Source organism: Triticum aestivum, chromosome 7D, assembly GCF_018294505.1.
Source record: "Triticum aestivum cultivar Chinese Spring chromosome 7D, IWGSC CS RefSeq v2.1, whole genome shotgun sequence".
In the NCBI taxonomy this organism is placed as follows: Eukaryota; Viridiplantae; Streptophyta; class Magnoliopsida; order Poales; family Poaceae; genus Triticum; species Triticum aestivum.
In genome coordinates this window covers 575,185,920-575,198,304 of record NC_057814.1, presented here as the reverse complement: position 1 = coordinate 575,198,304, position 12,385 = coordinate 575,185,920, and positions in this window count along the sequence as shown.

The following is a 12,385-nucleotide window of genomic DNA, read 5'->3' as shown; positions in this document are numbered from 1 at the left end:
TGATGTAATTGGTGCAACAAAGTTAAAAATGGAAGAAGTTGAGCTGGCAAGAGGGTGAGGAATGTAGGTAGCAACAGAGGCATTGCAGGCAGAGGGAATCGATGTAGAGTCAATTTTTGCAGTAGCTATAGTTAGTGCAATGCAGCTGTCATGACCAAGCAACGAGTAGCTATGTTGTTAGGACTAGGGAGAGAAGTGTTGTTTGTGCTGAAGCTAGTGTTTGCAAGTGTGATGGTGCCGTGTGTGGTCTGTTTGTTCTTAGTTCTGAAGAAATGAAGTGTTAGTTTGTAAGTAGCAAGGTTGTAAGGGATGATCATTGGTACTTTTTCCTATGGTTGTAATATGATCAATGAATGGAAATTTGCACTAGTTTGACACTATCGCTGGTACAATTCTGTTTTGAATTTGTATTCGCAAATGTGAAGGCCAATTAATGCATAAGCACATGTTACTAAATTTGCACATGAAAGTGGGCGCCAATGTGGACATGCCAAAATGGTATTTCCAAGTACAGTCAAGTTAGCTTGTGCTTGCAAGTACCCATTGACAAACAAAGATAGCATACGGGCTTGTAGTTTCAGACAACGTGTTTTCGGAGAAGTTCAAAGATAGCAGGGCATAATGGCATAGATTGTTCATATAGATAGCAAATTGGCACTTTCAAGCTAACATAGCACTAAAATAGATAACATGGATCATAACAAATTTGTCACTTACTAAAACTGAAACTTAAGATACTCTTACTTAAACTTAACATTACACTAAAATACATTGTACATACATTGACAAACATATACACTTACTGAAGTTGACTTGAAAACACTGATTTTTCAAGTGGTAGAACCTGAATCTTCATGAGCTACTACAGTGCACTAGTGAGACGCGTCGAGCAGCGGTACCCATGACGGCGGTATCCCGGTGCGTCCAACTCCATTGGCATGGTGGTGCTGCCTGGCTGTGGTGGTACGACGACCATGCCCAGCTCCGCTACCAATGGTGCCACCACCTCCACCTCCTCCTACACCTTGTCGTTGTTATCCAGGGCAATGATCAGCGGCCTTCCATAGCCTGGCCTGCAGGGCCACATTCTGCACCGCTTCCTAGTGGCGTGAGCAGTGCCCTACCCACGGAGCAAGCTATCATGGGTTGCGAAGGCTGCCTCCTTGATTGCTAGAGTAGCACATTCATTGGAAAGACACCTTTTAGTTCATCTCCTTCATCATTTCATTGGCCACAACGGCGTCGACAGTGTTACCAAGCGTCTGCATACTGGTGAACTTTGTGGCGATCTCCATATTGTCCACAAACTTACCGTAGTCGCTGCGTGGGCTCGCGAGGATCATGGCCACCCTTCCCAGACCGACGGGGAATGGGTTCGATATGCTTGATGGACCAGCCTTGGTGGTATTCTGTGTTGAGGAAGACAAAGATAGAGTGTTGGTGTTTTCCTATGATGGGGAAGAGGAAGAGAGAGTGGTGGTGCAGTGGTTAGCTAGGAAGATAGGACTTGAGTTAAAGATAGATGGAGTGCTGAAGCGGTGAAGAGTTAAAGAGAGAAGTAATGCAATGGTAGTTGGGGTTAAATTGGCGCCCAATTTCAAAGATTAGAGCTAACTCAAATTTGAATAACTAATGTGTTGGTTAAATATTGATGTGATTCAAATTTGGTCTGTAACAGTACAGTCCAAAGTTGGATATATAGAGTTTGAGAAGAAAACAGTTTTATACATGTAGTTTTAGACAATGGCACTAATTTATTTTTGCTCTGCATTGCATTTCAATATGGTGACTATTAGTTAGTTTCTTCCAGTATTTCAACTAATTAATGGATGTAATTTTATGTCAGTAAATGGAACTTTTTTGTGTAATTGTTTCACGGCCTTTAGAATTCTCTACTTTCAGAACAGTTTAGGCTAGGAACTGAACTATAACTGTGACCTCTGGGACAACAACAATTCATAGTTTTGGACAATGCACATGTATAGCTAGGATGATAATGGAAACTATAGGTTCACATACACATCACAATAGACAATGCATCACATCAACTAAAGGAACTACAGGTTCACATACACATTTCTGGCAGTTCAAACTAGTTCCACAAAAACTTGAAGTTCACATACACCATACATAGTAAATGGTAGCACCACACACAATCTATTAAACTCAGCAATCATGAACTCTAGCATCTTGTTTTCTTCCTTGATCTTGTCCCTCGCTTTCTCTATCTTTGATCTAGGCATCTGGTGCATGGTTGCGGCTGAATTGTCAGCCATATTCTTTTTCTCCAGCTCTGCCTTGAGGCCACTCACAACCAGTTGTGCAATGCCTAACTCGGAGATTGCCCGCTCCTTTCCATCCACCATTTTTGCAAAGGCCATGTTCAAAAACCTGAGATCATTCTCCATCTTTGTATTCTCTCCAAGTATCCTACAATTTTCTTTAGCATTTAGACCATTTCCTCCGAGCCTCTCTCTATTCTACTCATCATACGTGCTACATAGCTTCAGCTAGGATCCTCTTGAAAGTGTTTGGGCACTCGGGATTAACCCACTCCAGAAAGTTGCACTTAAATTTTTCCTATGGAAGTTACAAAATATGAAAAGCAAATGTCTTGGTTTCATGCAAAATCTACACTAAAGCAATTGAACCGTGCACTGATATTGCTCTGAAACCAACATATGTTACAACACTACACTGAATATCTTTGATACTATACTACTTTGAAACCAATTTCTATGAAAATTTACAACAATGTAGAGTGCACTGAATAGATCTCAACCTACACTACAACACTGAATATATCTGAACCTAAACTGAATTTCTGAAACTAAACACTGAATACACACTGAATATGTGTGAAACTAAACACAAAACCTACACTACACAATGAATATGTTTGCAACTTAACACTGAGTATGTACACATAGAATAATGCTGCAAATTCAATATGTCTGCAACTTAACAATGAATGTGTCTCCAACTAAGCATTCAATATGGCTACACTAAACAACTAATATGGCTACATAGACTATGTCTGAATATCCCTGGATATGACAGAATAGTCTGTTAAATTGGTCAATCACCACTAACCTTTTCCGCGCAAGCCAAGAACCTCCTACCACTATCCAGTGAATCAATGGCAACAAGCTTTCCATAGACCAGCTAGTTTTGCCTCACCTCTTCTCACTGCATGACATTCTTGAGTAGGTAATGTGGTCACAAAAAGGAAAAACCGAGTCAATATTTAGCCATAATAACCCACAAGTGTATGGGATCGTTTGTAGCCTTCTTCGATAAATAAGAGTGTCGAACCCAACGAGGAGATAAAGGTAGAACAAATATTCCCTCAAGTTCTATCGACCACCGATACAACTCTATGCACACTTGACGTCTGCTTTACCTAAAACAAGTATGAAACTATTTTGCAAGAATAAAACTACGAGTACTTTGCGAGAATAAAACTACGAATAAATTGCAAGATAACAAGAGTGGATAGCTTTTGTCAACAAGAAAGTCATTTGTCCCTAGGTGATCGATAACTAAACCGGTGATCATTGTTTCAATTTTATATGAGGGAGAGGCATGAGCTAACATACTTTCTCTACTTGGATCATATGCCCTTATGATTGAAGTCTAGCAAGCATCCGCAACTAATAAAGATCATTAAGGTCATGAAACCCAACCATAGCATTAAGTATCAAGTCCTCTTTATCCCATATGCAATGACCCCCAAACTCGGGTATGTGTATTCTGTCACTCACGCCACCCACCATAAGCGAACCATTAACGTATTGCAACACCCTATAGCGTGGTTCCCTCCGTTTGCACGACACGGAGGGCACCGTTGGACAGCACCAAAATAAAATATACAGCTCAAACCAATCATGATCATCTATCAACCCATAGGACAAAACGAATCTACTCAAACATCATTGGATAACCATAGATCATTGGGAAATAATATATGGAGTTGACCACCATGTCTAAGTAGAGATTACAGCGGGGAGAAGGGTGTTACACCGCTGCATAGAGGGGGAGAAAGTTGATGCTAATGGTAGCCAGATTGTTGATGTAGATCGCCGTCACGATCCTTGCCCCGGCGGCGCTCCGGCACCATCAGGAGAGAAGGGAGAGAGACCCCTCCTTCTTCTTCTTCCTTGGCATCCCCCTAGATGGGAGGAGAGTTCCCCCTCTGGTCCATGGCCTCCATGGCAGCGGAGGCGCGGGAGCCCCTCCGAGATTGGATCTATCCCTCTGTTCTCTTCTGTTTCGCGTTCCTCAGATCTGACCCTTCACCGTTTCTTAAATTCCCGGAGATCCGTAACTCCGGTTGCGCTGAAAGTTTTACACGATTTTTTCCATAAACTATCTTTCTTGCGCCCGAAGAAGGGCCCCAACCGACTTACGAGGAGGGCATAAGACACCTGGGAGCGCCAGGGGGTGCCTGGCTCGCCTTGGTGGGTTGTGGTTGCTATGGGCCCCCATTTGCATTCATTCCAAGTCCCAAAAATCACATATATTCTAAAAAAATCTCCGTAAATTTTTATCGCGTTTGGACTTCGTTTGATATGGATTTTCTGCGAGACAGAAAACATGCAACATATACAAGAACTGGCACTGGGCACTGGATCAATATGTTAGTCCAAATAAATCATATAAAATGTTTCCAAAAGTGTATAAAAGTTGTATAATATTGGCATGAAACAATCAAAAATTATAGAAACGACGGAGACGTATCAAGCCACAACAGGACAATCGACAATAGAAAATCATAAACTGAATTGCAGGTATGTCACTTACCACATGATTCCTGGCCCTTAGAGTAAGATAATACCTGAGTGGCACATTGCAATCACTAATATTGTGACTCATTTTATTGCAGTTGCCACACTGAACTTGGATTTTTCTGCGCTCTCCCAATTGCAGGAAATTTCTCATTAGCCCTTTCCTTCTACTTTGTTCGGTCTCGTGTTTGCTGGTGATAAAGAGGAGGATGATATCCAGCACGCCTGCATTAACCCATTCCAGCTTATGTAGAATAGGGAAAATCATGTGTGCATAATTGATACGTTTCATGACCCATAAGTATAGTGGATCGCAACAGTTTTTGAGGGTAGTATGTCAACTCAAATTTATTGATTTGACACAAGGGGAGCCAAAGATTATTTATAAGCCTTAGCAGTTAAGTTGTCAATTGAACCACACCTAACAAATAACTTTCTTGCAACAACTTATTAGCAGCACAGTAATATGACACTAGTGATACCAGAGTAACAGTACCAACAATAGTAATAAGTTTGCAAAGGAGTAGCAATGTGTTGTAGTATTAGTTGTAATGGAAACCATAGCAGAATATCGCAGGGATGGAGTAGCGATGGGGTGTTCACATGAGATTCAACATACAACTGTCATAACCTAGAGCGACAACAAACTAGCTCCAATTCATCAATGAAATGTAGGCATGTATTCCGTATATTGTCATATGTGCTTGTAATAGGAACTTGCGAAACATCTTTTGTCCTACCCTCCAGTGGTCGCGGGGTCCTAATGGAAACTAAGGGTAATTAAGGCACTCCTTTTAGTAGAGAACTGAAACAAAGTATTAACATAGTGAATACATGTAATCCTTAAGAAAATGTCATCCCCGCAGAGTATCCCAATTCTTGGGTTCTAGGGTTTAGAACGATAGCAGGTGCATACAACTTGCAGGTAAGATCAAGAACACAAATATATTCATGAAAACATAAAGAGTTCAGATCTAAAGTCATGGCACTCGGGCGCAAGTGACAAGCATTAAGCATATCAAAGTTATAGAACATCAATCTCAGAACATAGTGGATACTACGGATCAAGCCGTAACAAATTCAACAATGATTACATAAGAAATCTCATCCAAATCACATCTACCTCCATATGCCTACAGAATATTACTTACACATGGATGTGAGCATCGTGAAATTGTTGATGGAGGCGGGTTGGTGATGACGACGGTGATGAATCCCTCTCTCTGGAGCAAAAAAGGAATCCAGATTAGGGCTCCCAACAAAGAACAATAGGTGGCGGCGGCTCCGTATCATAAAACGCGATGAAACATTTCTATGTTTTTTCGGAGGAGATGTGAATTTACAGTGCTAGAATCAGGTCAAGGCAGTGGCCAAGGCCCCACAAGGACAAGTGGCGCGCCTTGGGGTGTGGCCGTGCTACCTGGCTGTGTGGCCACCTGGTGGACCCCCGCTGGTACTTCTTCACCCCAATATTCTTATTTATTCCAAAATAAAGTTAGTTTTACTCAAACCATGCAAATTAGATGACAAAATAATAGCAAACGTGTTTGGAAAAGTAGATACATAGGAGAAGTATCAACGTCTCAAAATTATCTGTAGGTTTTTATTGTTTCATCCTATATTATACCACTTTTAGATACTTTCTATAGCAATTTATATTATTTAGATATTGATACTATTTAGTGAGCATCTCTTGCCATTATCCTCTGAATATTATTTAGTGAGCATCTCTTACCATAATCCATTAATCGTTTCCATTTTTACAAAGCCATTTGGTTACTGACAATTGGTTCATGACCTCCAGATCAAGAACCCACAAACCACCAAAGCTCTTAGGCGTGCATATTGCAGGCCAATTCCCCAGGTGGTATTTTTTAACATCTTTAGATTCCTGCCAAAGCATTCTAGTCCTGCTGGAGTCCATACTTTTCAGGACACCCTTAGGATCTTCCAAAAATGAAAGCATGGATAAAGGTATATTGGTCAAGCAGGAAATAACCAAGATCACTCTGTTACCAATTGCGAGAAGATTCCATTTCTATACATCCATCATCTTACAAATCTTCTCATCCACTCGCTCCCATGGAACTCTAGTGAGTCTTTTTGCATCAACATGCATCACAAGATATTTCATGGAGAGTTTTTTCATCACTACAAGTAAAAATCTAACAATAACCAGCTTCCCTTGTAACAACATGTCCTAAGCAAAAGTCTCTCTCGTATGAAAGTTGATCTTCAAACCAGAAACTTGCTCAAACACACACATGCTAAACATGAGGTTCTTTGCATTTTATAGATTGTCTTCAAAATGGAGTATAGTGTCAATTGCATACTATAATAAAACTAAGCCCCCATCAACTCGATTCCGTATGAATGCACAGATCAGACCATTCTGTTGAGCCTTCCTCATCATCAAAGCTAATCCATCAGCAATGATATTAAAAAGTGGAGATAAGGACCCACATGATCATTAACCTTGATAACAACCTTTCTCCCCAAACTTACTTCATGACCAATCACACAAACATATCCAAATCCCTTAGCTTGCATCATCTAATATAAGAAAGGTCATTTGACTTTGTCATACGCTTTTTGAAAATTAATCTTCAACACAACATCCGATTTTTTTCTTTGATTGAATTCATGAACATTATCATGTAGTAAAACTACCACTTTCATGATGGATCTATCTTTTATAAAAGTAGTTCAAGTATTAGCAATCAGTACTTCGATGACCAAACTCAGCCTTACTGCTACTTTTTGTCAATATCTTATAACTGGCATTCAACACGCATATAGGTCTGAAGTGTTGAATCAACTCAGCATTTTGAACTTTAGAATCAAAGCAATTACACCATGATTTAATCTCCTCACATCCAAAACAGCATTATGGAAAGCATGAAATAGCTATTTCAAGTCATAATTTATATCCTCCAAGAATTTCTGGTGAAACTCAATGGGCAATCCATCCGGGCAAGCTGCCGGCTTATTATGTTTCATACCAAAAACCAACCTCCTTTATCTCTTCCAAACAAAAATCTCTGGTAAGAAACACCAATCCTCTTCAGATAATTGATTGCACTCCAAACCCTCTAATTTATTAGAGGTAACATCAAGAGCTTCAATTCTTCATAGAAATCAGTAATATGTTCCACAAGGTCATCATCACCCTTAATTTCCACTCCATCTTAGAGCAAAACAACAATATGATTCTTCTTTTTCCTATCACTAGCCTTGATTTGAAATACCTAGTGTTTCCATCTCCTTCCAGTAGATCTATTTCACTAGCCCATTATCTCCACTGCATCTCTAAAAATTTCTTTAAATTGGTATCAAGAACTAACTTAAGCTCTATTTCACCATGTGACAAAGGTTGAACCTCCCTTTTTTGTAGAGTTCAATCCAACTTAGACATAATTTATTTCTTAAGACTCCTGTACACCTCAACATTCAAATGCCAACCTTTCAAATGTCTACTCAATCTTATAACTTTCTCTTGCCACTTATCTAAATCATGTATGCAAAAAGCAGGAACATGCCAACTTTTCATGACTACATTCATGTAAAGGCTCTCTCTCAAAACCGAACATATCACTATGGGAGGTGAAACCCTAAACTCATGTGAAGGGAGCATTGATTATGTGCATCTTTGTCATACAAAGGACATGTGTCCTTATTGTGATGTATCCAGTTGAAGTTACATTATGATTCAATGAAAGTGTCATTTCACAGAGGGTGTTCTATCAAGGGGCGGAGACACGGACACCGGGGGGTGGGGTGGGGGATGCTATTAGGCCTTGTTGATTGTTGCATAGACTTAAGTTGAAGGGTGTTTACCTGGTGCATGTAGTGAAGTAGTATTTTATAGGGGTAAAGCAACGCATGGGGTTGCATGAGCGACACATGATGCCCCTAATCTAAATAAAGAGAAAGTCCACCTAACTTTGAGTTCCATTAGTAACTAAACGTCCCTCAAAAGTAAAGTTACATGTACAACTTGATGCTCCAGAAATAATTTCTGAGATGATTGCACTGTGTCAACCTTGGCTGCTATTTGCCAAATTACTCACTACCTGTTTCACGTCCGACACTATGATGAACTTTTGAGACCTAGGACCTCCAGAAAATGATAGTGCTTCACGGCATGCGACTACTTCGAGAGTAGGGACATGCTGCATACTGAAAATAACAAGAGAGTAACTCCCCAAGTAATTCCCGTGATTTTTAGGGGTGTAACAACTCTTTTTTCAAGGAAGTTAAACCGAATCTTTACAATGTCATGTGGTTGAAGGAACCACACATGACTTCCTAAACCTGAAGATAAAGAAAATTTGGCTATAATACCAGCCTCAAAATTTGTAGACCTTCACTCATGAAAAAATTTACATTCCAAAAACTCTACAGAAGTAGCTTGAATCTCTTGAATAACAGCTACATGTTTCCCGCCTTGGTTTGTTTCAATGTCCTTGACCACCCTGACACTGTTCGAAGAAATAATCACCCGAGAGATGTTCAAGTCAATTGCCATAGCCTCGCCACAAGCTAGGGCTTCCAAAGTAGATACATCTGTCACACCCATAAACATAATTGACGATGAGCCAAAGTAGTTACCAAGATGATCCCGACAGATAGCAGCAGGAGCTCCTCTATCTCCATATCTCCCCATCGCACCATCCACATTGATCTTCATAGTACCAGGCGGTTGTCTAATACAAGTTTCTCGGACATGAGCCTGAGCTGGTTGGCGCTCGACTTGCTGTTTATAGGGGATGGAGTTAATATCAGGGGTGAAGTGTTTAATAAAAAGACAAGTGGACATTAGTGACTGCTACCTCTTGAGCATGTGTTGGTTTTCCCTTGAAGAGGAAAGGGTGATGCAGCAAAGTAGCGTAAGTATTTCCCTCAGTTTTTGAGAACCAAGGTATCAATCCAGTAGGAGGCTACACGCAAGTCGCCTGGTACCTGCACAAACAAACAAGAACCTTGCAACCAACGTGATAAAGGGGTTGTCAATCCCTTCACGGCTACTTGCAAAAGTGAGATCTGATAAAGATAATAAGATAATTTTTTTGGTATTTTTGTTGTATAGATTGAAAATTAAAGATTGCAAAAATAAACGGCGACAGAAATAGCTAGTTGACGGGAGGTTAATATGATGGAAAATAGACCCGGGGGCCATAGGTTTCACTAATGGCTTCTCTGAAGATAGCAAATTCTACGGTGGGTGAACAAATTACTGTCGAGCAATTGATAGAAAAGTGCATAGTTATGAGAATATCTAGGCATGATCATGTACATAGGCATCACGTCTGTGTCAAGTAGACCGAAACGATTCTGCATCTAATACTATTACTCCACACATCGACCGCTATCCAGCATGCATCTAGAGTATTAAGTTCATAAGAACAGAGTAACGCATTAGGCAAGATGACATGACGTAGAGGGATAAACTCAAGCAATATGATATAAACCCCATCTTTTTATCCTCGATGGCAACAATACAATACGTGCCTTGCTGCCCCTGCTGTCACTGGGAAAGGACACCGCAAGATTGAACCCAAAGCTAAGCACTTCTCCCATTGCAAGAAAGATCAATCTAGTAGGCCAAACTAAACCGATAATTCGAAGAGACTTGCAAAGATATCAAATCATGCATATAAGAATTCAGAGAAGAATCAAATATTGTTCATAGATAATCTTGATCATAAACCCACAATTCATCGGATCTCGACAAACACACCGCAAAAAGAATTACATCGAATAGATCTCCAGGAGAATTGAGGAGAACTTTGTATTGAGATCGAAAGAGAGAGAAGAAGCCATCTAGCTAATAACTATGGACCCGAAGGTCTGTAGTAAACTACTCACGCATCTTCGGAGATGCCATGGTGTTGATGTAGTACCCCTCCGTGATCGATTCCCCCTCCGGCAGAGCGCCGGAAAAGGCCCCAAGATGGGATCTCACGGGTACAGAAGGTTGCGGCGGGTGGAAATAGGGTTTTGTGGTGCTCTCGGATGTTTTCAGGGTATATGAGTATATATAGGCGAAAGAAGTAGGACGGTGGAGCCACGAGGGGCCCACGAGGGTGGGGGGCGCGCCCTCCTACCTCGTGGCCGCCTCGTTCCTTCCTTGACGTCCACTCCAATTCTCCTGGATTGCGTTTGTTCTAAAAACAATCCTCGCGAAGGTTTCATTCCGTTTGGATTCCGGTTGACATTCCTTTTCTGCGAAACACTGAAATAGGCAAAAAAACAGCAATTTGTACTGGGCTTTCGGTTAATAGGTTAGTCCCAAAAATAATATAAAAGTGCATAATAAAGCCCATTAAACATCAAAACAGATAATATAATAGCATGGAACAATAAAAAATTATAGATATGTTGGAGACGTATCAAGCATCCCCAAGCTTAATTCCTGCTCGTCCTCGAGTAGGTAAATGATAAAAACAGAATTTTTGATGTGGAATGCTACCTAACATAATTTTCAATGTAATTCTCTTTATTGTGGCATGAATGTTCAGATCCAAAAGATTCAAGATAAAAGTTTAATATTGACATAAAAATAGTAACACTTCAAGCATACTAGCCAAGCAATTATGTCTTATCAAAATAACATAGCCAAAGAAAGCTCATCCCTACAAAATCATATAGTTTGGCCATGCTTCATTTTTGTCACACAAAATGCTCCCATTATGCATAACCCGGATGACAAGCCGAGCAATTGGTTCATACTTTTTAACGCGCTTCACCTTTTCAACCCTTACGCAATACATCAGCGCAAGCCATGGATATAGCACTATAGGTGGAATAGCATATGATGATGGGGGTTATGAGAGAAGACAAAATAGGGAGAGAGTCTCACATTGACGCAGCTAATCAACGGGCTATGGAGATGCCCATCAATTGATGTCAACGCGAGGAGTAGGGATTTCCATGCAACGGATGCACTAGAGCTATAAGTGTATGAAAGCTCAAACTGAAAACTAAGTGGGTGTCCATCCAACTTGCTTGCTCATGAAGACCTCGGGCATTTGAGGAAGCCCATCATTGGAATATACAAGCCAAGTTCTATAATGAAAGATTCCCACTAGTATATGAAAGTAACAAAATAAGAAACTCTCTATTATGAAGATCATGGTGCTATTTTGAAGCACACGTGTCGAAAAAGGATAGTAACATTGTCCCTTCTCTCTTTTTCTCTCATTTTTTTGTTTGGGCTTCTTTGGCCTCTTTTTTTATTTGGCTTCTTTGGCCTCTTTTTTCATTTTTATAATCTTTCCTCACATGGGACAATGCTCTATAATGATGATCATGACACTTTTATTTACTCATAACACAATGTTACAACTCGATACTAGAACAAAAATATGACTCTATGTGAATGCCTCCGATGGTGTACTGGGATATGCGATGAATCAAGAGCGACATGTATGAAAGAATTATGAAAGTGGATTTGCGACAAATACTATGTCAACTACAAGATCATGCAAAGCAATATGACAATGATGGAGCGTGTCATAATAAACGGAACGGTGGAAAGTTGCATGGCAATTAATCTCGGAATGGCTATGGAAATGCCATAATAGGTAGGTATGGTG